This window comes from Coturnix japonica, chromosome 3 (genome assembly GCF_001577835.2).
Source record: "Coturnix japonica isolate 7356 chromosome 3, Coturnix japonica 2.1, whole genome shotgun sequence".
Taxonomy (NCBI): Eukaryota; Metazoa; Chordata; class Aves; order Galliformes; family Phasianidae; genus Coturnix; species Coturnix japonica.
In genome coordinates this window covers 79,316,514-79,331,108 of record NC_029518.1, presented here as the reverse complement: position 1 = coordinate 79,331,108, position 14,595 = coordinate 79,316,514, and the positions used below count along the sequence as shown (strand labels likewise).

The window sequence follows — 14,595 nt, the reverse complement described above, 5'->3', positions numbered from 1 at the left end:
TGTGTGGAGACAGGACAAGGGGAAATGGACAGAAACCGGAGCATAGGAAGTTCTGCACGAACGTGCACAAGAACTTCTTTATAGTGAGGGTGACGGAGCACTGGAACAGGCTGCCCAGGGGGGTTGTGGAGTCTCCTTCTCTGGAGATATTCAAGACCCGCCTGGACGCCTACCTGTGCGACGTGGTGTAGGGAACCTGCTTTGGCAGGGGGGTTGGACTCGATGATCTCTGGAGGTCCCTTCCAACCTCTATGATTCTGTGATTTCAGCTGCAGCCTATGGAGCTGGTCAAAAAGAACTTAAGATCTGACGGTATTCTCTGCTACCCCAGAAAGTATACCGAAAGGCTTTTATTCCTACATAAGTGAAAAATAAGCTATGATTGTTAATTCCCTCTCATTTTCCAGCAACATATTTGAAATATTGGACCACAGCTTAGAAATTCAGAAAGCAGGTCACAGGACTGAACCAGAGATCAGCAGAATTATCCTTACGCAATTCTGTACTTGTGCGCATTAGTTCTACATTGGAATTACTCCTTAAATGTCAGTGTCATTTACGTTAAATGCAGAGAGTAAGCATTTCTTCACTTGACCAAATACTAAACAATGGGATTCAAATTGCCTCAATACCAACATTAATATGAACAATTAAATCTTTGTATGCTTCTACTTCCTTAGCAGTCTACAGTCTGAACAAGACTAGAGTCAAATGGCAGTATTTCTGTTAACCTCTGTGGGAATAAAGCTGGGACTTCAATATACTATTTACAAAAATATTACTGCCTGGGAGCTGAGTGCGATTTGAAAGATTAAAACATCTTTGTAACAACAGCTGTGTAGCCACAACTGAAATGCCCAGAGGCAAAATCCCACTCCCATGGCCATAGTATGAGGAACATGCTAAAATGCTTTGGCATTTTCAAAAGGGTTTGATGATGGAGAGGGAGTGACTAAGAGGGAGAGTCCAAGTACCCAGTAATTGACTTCAGTTTTCTTGGGAAAACAAAAAGGCATGCTTTCAGTTACTGCCAGAAACAGACTGTGACAAGCAGTAGGGCTTCAATACAAGAGTCATATATAAAGCAGATAGTAATAACGTTGAGTTTTAGTGGTACACTTTTCAAGAAGCTAAAAAGTGGAATGATGACTAATATAAGTAAAAGCAGTGATAACTATAAATCCACCATGGATTTCAATGCTATATTTAAATTATGTTTTTATGACAGTAGAGTAATACAGATGAAAATGATAATCTTTCATATTGACAGCTGCAGAGGAAGGAAAGATGCTTACTTCCCTGCCAATAAAATTTAGGACCCAAGTTAGAAAGCTGAAGGCTTCAAGTCCTTCAGCTCCCAGTTCTCCGTTCCATATATATTTAGTGTCTCAGGAGATAAAAGGCAAAGATGCCAAAATGTTTTCCAACTACGAGTTCTCCTTGCACAAGTATATCTTCTTCAGAGGCACCCATAGCAGTACTACAAAAACCAAAGACCTAGCAGAGACAGATTTTCTAAGTGCTCTACAGAATATCATTTCCTACTTTTAATCTGTTTTTACTGTTATTATTTTTACGTACTGTTTAGATGTTATTGAATTGCTACCAAAAAGATATAGCTACATATATCCACTCAGGAAAGAAGAAGCACAGTAGACATTAAGAAGATATAAGCTTCAAAGTTGTCCATCCTCTGAAATAACAGATACAATCTTTCTAAAATCATATCAAACAGATAAGCAACAACTATATACTCACCTACTTCAGATCAACTGCTAGTCCATACAAATCTACCTTTTCAAAAATAGTAGATAAGGAGCAAACAACACACGATCTGACTAACATCAAGTAAGGTCACATCATCACAGAATTCGTACGCATGATTCTCCATGTAAACAGTTAACTGACACACAGTCAGTAAATGTTTGGAATCCGCTACAGCAGCCAAGGAGGAAGCAGGATTTGAAAGCAATCTTGGAAGATTTAATCTTCAATATTTTTAAGCCTCTCTTTGGAGCATAAAAAACATAGATGCCAAAGCAAGCATGATTGATTCAGCAGTTTGTTTGTTCAAAAAATAAAAATAGAAGCAGCTGCACTTTAATCTATACACACGTATCACCTCAATACTTAGATTTTAGAAGAGAATTCATAAAATGATTTTGTGATATAATGACAAAACGTTTCAACTGATTAAATTCATTTTCTCAGTTGTCATTCTTGACACAGCTCATCTACAACAAATTGGAAGCACTGATTTTAAAAAATCCCAAAGTTTCACCATAAGGACAGTTGTTGGCTCACATACTGCTATTTCAGGAATGACTTTGTGAATTAAATCTATAAAATTTGAAAATTTGTTTAAAAAAACACACAACAGCAACACAGACTATTTAATGGTCACCTAATAACATAACAGCTCAGTCATTCATTTTCTAGCAATGAGATTCAAAAATAGTGCTCAACATTTTTAATATCGAAAGATGAGAAGTAGAGTTAATATTATTAGACCTGTCTATGTTTTAATCCAGTGGAAACCTGGCATTGATCTGATACAGTTCAGGATGATGGAAGTGATGCAGAAATAGCCAGAGAACAAGATTAATTCCATGTTCAGAAACCTGATCTGTGCCTCTTGAGCCATATGCGAAGTAGCAATGCCAGAGGATAACATTCACTCCCACCAAGAAAATGGATTTCACATATAAATAAATCAGAAAATAAGTTATAATGGCCAATTTCAACTTCTCTTTTCCAGGGATGAGAAACAAGAAGGTGCTGAGGGTTTTGAATCATTACCTAATCACTTTTGAGCTTCCAGAACCAGAACTGGAAATGGAAAGCACAGCTTTTAGAGGAGTCACATCACTAGCAGTAGAAATCTTCCAGCTGTGCAGTATGAACAACAGGGATATGTTTCCCCAAAAGGCAGCCATCTTCCTCATTCAAATTCCCTCAAACTTCTTCTCTAACCTTGAAAATCCCAAAGAGGAAAGCGGGTGTAAGTAGGGACAACATTTGAAAGTTCATGCTTTTTCTCTCATTTTTATTAGTGTTCAAATTCCTTTCAAATTTTAACTAGTATTCTAATCCAAACTGCCTAAAGATCACCGCAGAGAAGGAATGTGATTTATATATAAATATATAAATACTGATTTAGTATTTCTCACTAAAAAGGATGGTGTCAGAAAAGCACCTGTAAGAAGGCTTCAAGTAGTCTTCCAAAAAAACTGTGTTTCTAAGGATAAAACAAAAATAACAGGGGAAAAAATGAGGGCCTTCACTATCACCACTGATGAAGAATTACATTACTAAATAAATGACTTTGGGAAAATAGTAGAAAATTAAAGGTTTAATATATGGTATAATTATGTGAGTCTAGTTCTAAGTTTATAGTAGTTGCATAAGTAGATGTAACCAACATCACTTCAAGGCTTAATTTCTGCACCCTAAAACATACCTGAAAGGGACCACTAAGTCTATCCAACCTTTCTAGGATTAAGACAACGTTATCCAAATGTCATCTGATAACTTAGAATAGCTAAGTAAATAACTGCATATTTCTTAAACTGAGATGAGATATCAAGGCGGGGAAAAGACCTGCTTTTTTCACCATATCTGAACCTGAAGAAAACAAAACAAGTTACAACAATCATATCAACAAAAACTTTTAACCCCCTCTTTGGGGAATTGGATCTGCCTGTTTGTTTGTTTGTTTTTCCCTGTAATAACCAATCAGATTTGGAGAGTCAGAAAAAATTGTATCACCTCCTAAAAATTATAGCCAATACTATAATAAACCTTTGATGAGAAGTGATACTTGTGCTACTTGTACTAGGTTAGCAGATTACTGGTACTACTTAATCAAATATGAACAAGCATTTTTAGTCAAATAAACATAGTAAATAACCAAGTGAAATGAAGTACATAGAAACACCACAACACTTTTTTTCCAATTTACTGCACTTCAGCATTATCTCACAGGGCATTACTTCTGCTTAATGGAGAAAAGAATCATTGAATCACAAGGTTGGAAAGGACCTTCAAAATCATCTAGTCCAACCATCCTCCCATAACCATTGCTACCACAAGCCATTAAACGAGATCTTGTAACTCCTCCAAGAATTTTCATGTGGGTTTGTTCTCCCCTAAAGCTGAAGTTTCCTGAATAACAAGAGGAGTACCATGCCTCCTCCAGCCCATTTGGTCTCTGCTTTTGTGCCCCTGCAAATATTTGTTGAATAACAATTTCCTCATGAGTCATATGATCATAGCGTACCTGCACTACAGTAACAGATAGTGGACTCTGCAAAAATATTTTATTAATCTATTAATATTGCTGCATTTTAAGAGTACTTTATTTATAACCCCAAAATGAAGAAAACAGAATAGATTCATGTTGCTGGTTTTGAACTTTTTGAAACTATTATTCTGCAGATCCGTTTGTACTACTGCCACAAGGCCTAAGAAGACCTCTTACAAGGTGTTCATCCAGAGCCAAATGGAATGTGAGGAGCCAAGGTTCATTCAGGACACATAGTTACTAAGGAAATGGAAAGTGATAATTAAAAAAAAAAAGAAAAAAGACAGAACTATGGAAAGACACTGTTTTAAGCCTATGCAGTCAGAATAAAAATGGATGACTATCACTTACGGCTTTTTATGTCAATCTCATACACTGCGCCTTAGCCCAAGATGTAAATCAGTTGCAGAGACAGGAACATTCCAGTCTCCAGACTGATGGTAACAGGCTGTAAATGATTTCCCAGATGCAACAGGAATTAATTTTGTATCACATACAGTCATACAGAGTGCTTTTTCCGAAGGTATGAGATAGGTCAGTTCTCCTTGCCAGGAAGCTCTGTCTGGCAGTCTGCAGATTCCAGCTCCCCTCTAGCCAACAGTAAGGCCAAAACAAATCTGTCATATTTACCTGCCAGCTCCTGCCTTCCAATTTTCCTAGACTTTTCATTAGCAGATTGGAAATTCATTACTGCACACATCACACTGGGAAAACAGAATGCCAACATTGTTCTCTTTACCCCAAAATGCTTAGTCTTAATATGTAACAGCAGGAAGCTGTGATCTTTGCCATCCTCCACTGGCACAATAACAGTGCCTAATATTTAACTGGTTGACTCGCAAAATTATTCTATTAAAACTACATATCTATACAGGTTGTTTCCTAAATATACTTTGAGGTTGTTGGTGTTTTGTTTTTTTTTTGTTTTGTTTTGTTTGGTGGGAGTCTTGGGGGAAGTTGGATGTTGGGTTTTTTTTCTTCAGTTGGTTGATGTCTATAAGCCTACTTGGGAATCAGAAGCACAAGGTATAAATTAATTTGGAAACATTTTTACTCAGTATTAATTAGACAATAAAACATGTTTCTTAGAACCAAACAAAGAGTCTTTTCCTCACTGTGGAGGAAGAGAGAACACAGTTTTGAATCAAACATTACACAAGACAAAAGCTGTTTTATTCCAGTGCTGTCAAACCAATTGTAAGAAGGGAAACTGGTCACCTCACCTTCAAATTTAGTGGAAACAAACCTATAATTTTGATGTAATTTGCACTGTGTAAGAAGACTATAATGATTACAACAGGCAAGGATGTTTATTCCAGGAGAGAAGAAAGCACTGTGGGAGGATTGCGAGCCCTGATACCTCAGTCTGGACAGTACATCTATTATTTCATTACAAGAGCATTCAACACATTTTTCCCAGTTTTGAAAAGCCAATTGTTTTATCAATCATTACTGTTCTCAAAATATGACATTTCTCAAACTTCTGACTATCAAATACCATTTCAATGGTTTGAAAGTAATACCATTTTAAAAGAGTTTTAAAAAAAAAAAAAAAAAAAAAAAAAGACCACAGCTTCTTGTAAATAGTCTTAGCAGAATTAAAGGGTATCATCCAGGATTATCACAGTCAGATGAAATACAGACTAAATAGGTCAACACCGTGTATTTGCTCTCTTTGCTTTACTGTACTCTATTTTTCACTATGAAGCTACCCTTCAAACAGCCAATAAAAACACTCCTTCAGAGTTTTCCCATTTCTTTTTCTCTAGGAATAGAAAAAAATAAAATCAAATTTTACTCTCTGGTGTCACATATTGGGGCTTTCTGTCAACTCACTAAGAAAAAACCTCAAAATACATGTTGAAGAAAACACAGCTGTCAGAATAAAACTCACGTATTTAGAATGTTACAGTTCCATTTCAAAGCAGGAAAAATCATAACAAATACTTTAAGTAGTGTTAATGGCCAAGTAATGTTTTTTTATAAGTACAAAGCAACTGCATTATAACGCAACTAAGGTGTATTACTTAGTGGGTCTCAAAGCTGGCTCATAGAAAATGCCACTCGTTAACAGAGTTTGCACTTGAAACGTGTTCTTGTTTCACCAAGTTTTTTTCTCCTATTTCTTTAAATCCATTTTCTTCTCTGCTGAAGAAGCTCTAAGAAACTCTCAGAAAAAAAAAAAACCAAACAGGCATAACTTTGGAATAAGATGACCAAGCTATTAGCCTTCCCATGAAACACAAGTGGAAACAGTTAAACAATTAGACAACTGTGAGCATTCTTTGTCCAGAGTCTGCTGAACAGTTAGCTGAAAAGGTCACAGGTATTATAGATGTAAAGGAGCTTAGCTATTGCTGTATGTTGCTGAAACAGACTGCCGTGGAACCCTGGTAGTAGAAAACTCTGTTAGCTGAGAATATGAAAGGCCCTGGCAATTTTTTGCTCTGACAGCTAATTTAAGTTTACTTTCATTAATTATTTAGCAGAAATCTTAACCTGCTCAATCTGCTCAAAGTGATGGAATGTAAAAAGTGGTTCATGAGCCCAGCAGTCTCCAAAAGGATTCCCAGATGCCCCAGGCTGCAGATATTTCAGCATCATGCGTGGCAGCACTTAGTTTCTACAAACTCCTTGCATTTTACTGGCACCTCCCAGATTTACCTTAGTTGATTTTAGATCTGAGCTAACTTGAAATGGAAATAACGCACATGAAAGTGGATTAATAAATAAATGATAGTCATCTGGTAAACATTTGAGTACAGAAAAAAAAATCATAATAATTGTAACTATGGTGATAGAGATGTAAAAATGTTTTAAAAGCACAATTCTAGATTATAATAAGCAAGAATCATAGAATCACCAAGGTTGGAAAAGACCTAAAAGATCATCCAGTCCAACCATTCACCAATAGCTCCCACTAAACCATGTCCCTCAACACAACATCCAGTCGTTCCTTGAACACCCCCAGGGTCGGTGACTCCACCACCTCCCTGAGCAGTCCATTCCAGTGCCTGACCAACCTTTCTGAGAAGTAATACTTCCTAATGTCCAGCTTGAATCTCCCCTGCCATAACTTGAAACCATTCCCTCTGTTCCTATCACTAATAAGAAGCACCTGTTAGTGCTCTGGAGAAGTTGGGAACTTCCCTCAGCACTGGTCCACTGGCCTGAGAAATTCAGGCAAGCAGTTCTCATCCACTTGCCCCTATCTAATGCTAAGCCTCCACTTAAGGCACATTTTTTAAATGTGGATGCTAAAATACATAACCTTTCAATTCCAAAGTATTTAAGAACTCTTATCTTATCTTAGAACTCTATTGATAAGAGTCAAAAACAGTATAAAAGAAGTAGTTTCAATGCAGACTACCTTCACACATTCCCTAAATTCTCCTGGGGCTTAATTGTATACCTTCTGGGAATACAGGACCCTCTATGATGGGGATCATAAGATGAGGGGAAAAAAAATGGAAGATGATATTGGCATTCTAAAAGTGTGAGTGGACAACCCCAAATGTTGTGCTACTTCGGAAAAAGATTTTCCCAAATCACAAAAAAAATTACTAGCTGTTCAAATTTTCTCAGAGTTTGATTATTGAATAACTGCATCTCACTTCAAAATGGAGAAATCCTGTATATTTGGACGTTAACTAAAGCAAGAGTTTTCTTTGCCTCTCTTCTACTAAGATACAAACAGTTGCAAAAATGAAAATGCTATGTGCAGCCCCATACAGCCTTCAGCTCTTCTTGTCTCCATCTTAAAGCTTTCAAAGAAACAAGGCTGTCATTACACTCTTAGGGTTTCTAAATTGATATATACATGTATATATTATTTAATTCATTTTTGGCTAATCTAAGTGCTGTATTGCATAGTTATATGACCTCTGCAACTCCGCATTTTCTGTACTTCACATCACAGCGATGATACTATACAAAGCAAAAGATAGGCCAAACCCCAGCAGCAGTAACTTCTGTGCAAGCATCATAGCTTCTAAGCAGTTGTTCTAAAGGCAAAATGGAAATCTCCCAGCTCTCAAATTGTCATCCATGCTTTTACTCCAAATGAGCTGGTCAAAAAAAATTGAGAAGGACAATGATAGAGTACCGGTATTCTGCAAGAATATCTGGCAATTACAATTTAATTTGCAGCATTCAAAATTGCTGCTGGTGCTTTAAAAAGATACAGAGACAACACAAAGTGCAAATTTTACAGAGATCTTCAAAAAGGTGATACCTTCTCCACTTCATAAAGAGAAAGCAAGTATGAAAAAAAAACCGACACGCAAGTAAGAACATTTGTTAGCCTGCAGAGGGATGTTATTCATAAGGACCAGCAACAAAATTAACAATTCTATGCATTCAAATTCTTTTCTCCCACATTTATCAGTCATGATTATGAAAGTTATCACAGGAAAAAATAAAAAATTAAAAATTAAAAAAAAAAAATCAGAGTAGGCAAAGAAGGTTGTATTCACAGAGGCAGATTTGTTCTCAGGAAGACAGCAATATCAAAACTGTTTAAATTAGCAAAGAAGTATCAGGTTTTCAGGGCTCAAGGTTTCCGTGATGGAGAGCTGGTTCTTTTTACTACATTTCTATAATAGATACCACAATGGCCTTTGAACATCAGCTGCTTCCTGTGCTTAAAATTCACCACCTACTTCAGCAGGCCTCCTCTTTATGTTCATCAGCATAATGAAATAAGCCTAATGGACATCTGGTCTTGACCATTCTAATTGAAGCACAGCCATGCTCTAACATTACCTCTTCCTCAAAATTAAGATGTTGATCTTCCATACTGTTACTAGCATACTAACAGCAAGTGCTTTTCAACAGCAATTTCAAGGTGAAAATCTACTAGTTCTAAAAGTGAAGTGAACCCTAAAAGTTAGGCACAACACATTCTAAAAATGCATGGCTTACCAGAACGGTGACACAGAAAACTGTTTTCTCTGCCAAACTCATTGTATTTGGCTGTTGTACCACCTTAGTTACCATTATTCTCCATTTTCAGTGGTAGAGGTTTTGGCGCACTAGAGACACCACTCCTTTTTAGGCTATACCTATGTAGCGCTGTACCCATACTGGGATCACACTGAGGATCTGCCCTGAGCTCATTATGGCTTTCTTCTACCTATATGCCCACATTTCTTTTCCTTAGAAAGCTGGATTCAGATGGAGGGGAGAGCAAAAGAGGAAAAAAGCAGTGAAGCCCAGAGCTCACCCCAGCACTAAATGAGGACATGACCCAGCTGAGAGGCCAGACCTAAAAAGCGCTCCTGAGTACCAAAGTTCAAACACAGCCAAATTAAGATACAGTCTAAAAAACACGTGGTCAACCCTCCCCTTACGTTTTACAGACAAGAGACAGAGAGACAGAAAGAGGCACATCCAAGGAGCATGATGGAGTTCAGATCCTACATTCTGAATGCTGGCAGCTCATCAAGGTGAGATTACTTTTGTTTACAACATTCACATCATAACTCTACAGGGCTCTTGGTATCATCAGCAATGGGGAGGCAGAATGGGAGAGCTGTTTACAACAGCAAACTCAAGAATAAGAAATCCATCCACTTACTCAAGTGTAAGACAAAGCTATGAACAGAATGTAATATTTTGGACACTGAAGTTTTAGATAAGTCACAGTCTTAATCACAAACACCAACATCAGAGATAGCAGAATTAAATTCCAGCTACTCAAATTGCTTAAAGTGGCATTCCCAGCGATCTGCCAACAATGTGTGATAGTATAAATATCCAAGCAACTTTTAAATACATTAGAACATAAAAAGAAAAAAAAATAATAATCTGCAATTAAGTGATTTAATGTCAGTTCTTCAGTAACAAATATCACAAAGGTATTTTTAAAAGTCCATGTCTGAAATAGCACTTACATAATCTTATTAGTAAGGACCTTAAAAAAATGCACCTCTCAACAGCATAACAACATAACTTCCACTCAGAATTATTCATATATAAAGGTTGGTTACATTTTTTCACCACAGAAACAGTTTATATTGTAATCTTACCATTATCAGATACCAACTAATATGATTTGTTATCAGAGAGAGCAAAAGCTGTTTGAGGTACTTCAGACTTAAACTATGTATAAGTAAATTCTGTACATCATTGAAAAGAAATTTCAAAGGCAAACAACAGTTTTAACTTCAGTTCAAATTCGAACTATGTACACTATCTTCAGAACACTTGTCCAGAACAACTTCCAATGCAACACCTACATTCAGCCAACAATCAGCCAACATTCAGTGACTAGACAAAGGAAGTGAAGCTGTGTTAATTAAAGTCTTAATCTTATCTTAATGAAAGATAACCTGCTGTATTAAATCCTCCATTATCTCTATAGCTAAATACTTGACTATCATTTTATCAGGACAATAAAAGCCTGTATAGAATCATAGAATTGCTCAGATTAGAAAAGATCATCAAGCCCAACCACAGCCCAACCATACTACCCTAACTAACAACCCTCTGCTAGATCACGTCCCTGTACACCACATCCAAATGGTTTTTAAACACATCCAGGGATGGTGACTCAACCACCTCCCTGGGGAGGGATATATACATATACTCATAATTTCATTCTCCCTATCTTTTAGTTCTTGGTCAGTTGCAAACTCTCCATGTAAGGATTATAATTTTTCCTTTACAAGACATGCAGCATCAGATGAATATGACATTTATCAAGGTCTGTAAGTGATGACTGCATTTAAATACCTCATTATAACAGAGATCTGTTATAATATATGTGTTCAGCCCACAGCGTGGGAGGTATCTACACCACCTGACGATTACATGCACACTGACAGAGCATCTTTCACACCTCCCGCTGAAGCTAGGAACCAGATGAGCAGAAAAATATAAGCAGAAACTTATTCAGCAACTCCTTCTGGAAGTACTCTCTCAATCGATCACATTGAGAACATATAAGCCCTTAAAGAAATCCTGATCTATCAGTACAGGTGTACTAGATGTCTGTTCCAGTTTCTAAAACGAACTTGGTGTGAACTTTCTCTACTAAATATTTTTAAAGCTTCTTAATTGAGAAATTGTGTGTTTTTGTTGTTGTAGTTGTTTTTTACAGATTTCTTTCTCACATGAAAAGCCTCCCAGCTGGGTGGTTGGTTTCCTTCTTTTCAAACAACCTTGATGAATTCCAGAACAACGCTCAGCTGCTTGTCCTGTTCCTTCTACAAACCATGCAGTGAACACGCACTATGGATTTCTCAGTTCTACAATGCAATTGTACACCCAGCATGGGAGAAGTCACAAAGATTATTCATTATTTTCATGGATTTCTCACAACCACTAAAGACAGCAGGAGTACCTGTAAAGTACTACCTGTAAAGTACCTAAAGACCCCTAGGAGTACCTGTAAATCACTTTATCATGGGTTATCATGTCAGCAATCAAACTTGGTTGCATGAGGTCTTCTAGGGCTCAGTGGTTACAAAGCTCACATGCTTTCAGAGTATTTCACTTTAGGAAGTGATTAATTGATCAATGAACACATTTCTCATGCTTCAAAAGGTTAACTTAACCCACAAAATACAGTGGGAGTATAAAAGAAGCCATTGTGACTTTTGGAGAGTAAGTACAGCTTTTGATCTTATCTGCTGCAAATGTAGTAACCCTGCAGAACCTTCTGGAGAGCCCGTTCTGTGCTGCTGGGAGCAGGGTAATGAGCTACTCATGTGATCTCAGCATTTCAACTTGGAGGTGATCTCTGCTGCTTGGTGCACACAAGCATTTAATGCTACTTCAGCTTACAGAGAACTACCGAGCAAGTAAATAAATGCCTATTAAAAGAAATAAACAAAATCACAATTCTACAGATGGAAGATACATGTTACCTCATACTAAGGTTAGTCCTTCCTAATCTGCCACGTTTTCAGTAGTTTTTAAATGGTTCTACTCTTCTACAACACCTGCTACTAAATACAGCTCTATTAACATAAGTACTCTAGATCAAATTTTAAGCTTTCCAGTGTAGCATGATATTCTGAGCTCATATTTGTTTATTCATCATAGCTTTCAGATCTTTGTCTACTTCTCTGGTACTTCAAATGGATCCTATTTTACTGAAAAAGCTATTTGTGTATTCACTTATCTACATTTTCATTTCCTGCTTATTTTGCTGCATCTTTATATTGCTCACAGTGCTGGCAATTCCATCTAATTTAGGGCTTTTAGTTGCCTTGAATAAGAGGGGCATAAGAATTTTACCCAGGCCAGAAAACAACCAGCAGCATCTAAAACTGAATAAATGGATGATATGAACAGATAATACAAAGTTGCCCAATATTTGAACATACATATTTGATGTACTGATAGACAATAAGCTTTTCAGTCAATCTTTCTGCTCACCTATGCCTCAGAATTAACTCATGTTGAAATCACCTAATTGAAACCCTAAGCATTATAACCATTGCTTCTAAGGGCCTGGTACTCCCTGTTCAGCCTCCAGAAAGTACAGTGCAAACTAGTGCAGCTCATTAGCTCCTGACTCATCATCTCTGCAGCGCAGTGAAAACAATATCTCCAAGCAGTAATCCTGTTTCACTCTCCGTCACACATACTATTATTTACTTTGGTTGTTCTCACTTGAGCTAGGCTAAATTGCTCACATTACCTTATGTCATGTTCTCTCTACAGATATGATTGGGAACCAGCATATAACCTGACCTAGAAGAAATTATTTGTAGTCAAATAAATGGGTCAGAACCTAAAATCAGGCATCTGGAACAAAGTTAATGTAAATAAAGTCTGTATTTCCTATAGGTGAATGGCAAATAAATGATGAAGTGTTACATGACATACCAGCTGCAAAGCAGTGGCACCAAATAAGTGAAAGGCAATAGCTGAAAATCACGTGTGAAATAGCTATTACGCACAGCTAAAATAAGAAATGTCAGCCAAACATATACACTTCACGAATCAAATTACACTAAGCATACACAAAACCAACAAGCATGGCTCAGGGAGCATAATCTTGTGCTAATTTACATACAAAGTACCAAAAAAAAATAAATCTACCCAAATATAAAGGCGGCCCCTTCCAGGTCCTTTTACAGCTCTGTCCAGTTACTACACATTTGTAGCAATCCTGTAAGAGTGGGTCAGTCATAAAACTGAGCATTTATCCAGCCTAGTTTGCTACTTCGTTGCATAGAAAGAAACAAGTTTGACATTTGCTTAATTGTTCTCATCTACTAATCCTGATTCACTGTATGCACACAGCAAAACTGGCACAGCAGTTCCCCATTACAGATGGGCCACAAAGCACTGAGTCACACTGTTTCTGCAGATCGATATATGTATTCCAGCTCTCACTAAAAATAAACCCGCCCCAAACTCTCAGTATGTAATCTTCTCTGTACAGTTGAAAATACCATTTATATGGCACTCGGCCACATCAGAAAGCCACAGTCAGAAGTCAGAGCATGCTACTAAAAGAAAGTATGAAGGTGCAGAGAGCAACAGTGGCTGCCTGCCAGGTGTGCCCATGCTCTCTACCATTCCCTGTCATCCGAGGCTCATTCCCATGTCCCTTTGGAAAGGTCACAACATCAGGCTTGATGGCTGCAAATACATCTAATAGGCTACCGCAGGATTTCAAAGAGGTTGCACAAACTTCACTGACAGCAGTCATTTTCCTGCCTCATTCTGTCTATGTGACTATTAATTCCCAAGTGCTGGCATCTTCCTCACAGATATTTTTTTAGTGTTTTTTTTTTTATTATTATTAGTCTTTCTTTTTTTTTTTCAACCTACAAATGCTACTTATTGGTGCTGCAGTGCTTGAGATAAGCGCTCTCTGAAGAAGCCTTAAATCACAGTTACTCTGTTTTAAAGAGATAAATCACTTTTAGGAAAAAAAAAAAAGGCTTTCCATTTTCCTCAGTTCTGAGAAAACAAAACTCATTCCCTCCACATGAAAAAGGATACAAGATCTTCCTAATAGAAACCATCGATCTTCCCAGAAGCAGTAAAGCCTTACCTAAGGGAACAACGTTTTCCACAAACTCCTATTTGGAAAAATAAACGAGGAATAAAACATTCCATCAACACATCCAGAACATTTTTTCTGCCTTTTTTTCCTTTAATAACCACCCCTGTGGTCCATCCTCAAAACCTCTCACACCAGACCTACAGGTAAGCACTGCATATTCTACTAAGTTTTTGCTACATTACAATTCTGCAAATATTCATCATCTGTGAGGCCTTAACGTTCAACACTTTTATGGATCATTAATTATTTCCTATTCCCCTTT

At 37.2% G+C, this 14,595-nt stretch overlaps 1 protein-coding gene across 34 annotated transcripts in view; it reads right to left on the bottom strand.

The window, feature by feature from the left end:
• DST (dystonin) overlaps positions 1-14,595 on the bottom strand; it is a 283,686-nt gene that overhangs the window by 219,133 nt on the left and 49,958 nt on the right. The gene's annotated exons all lie outside the window — the stretch shown is intronic.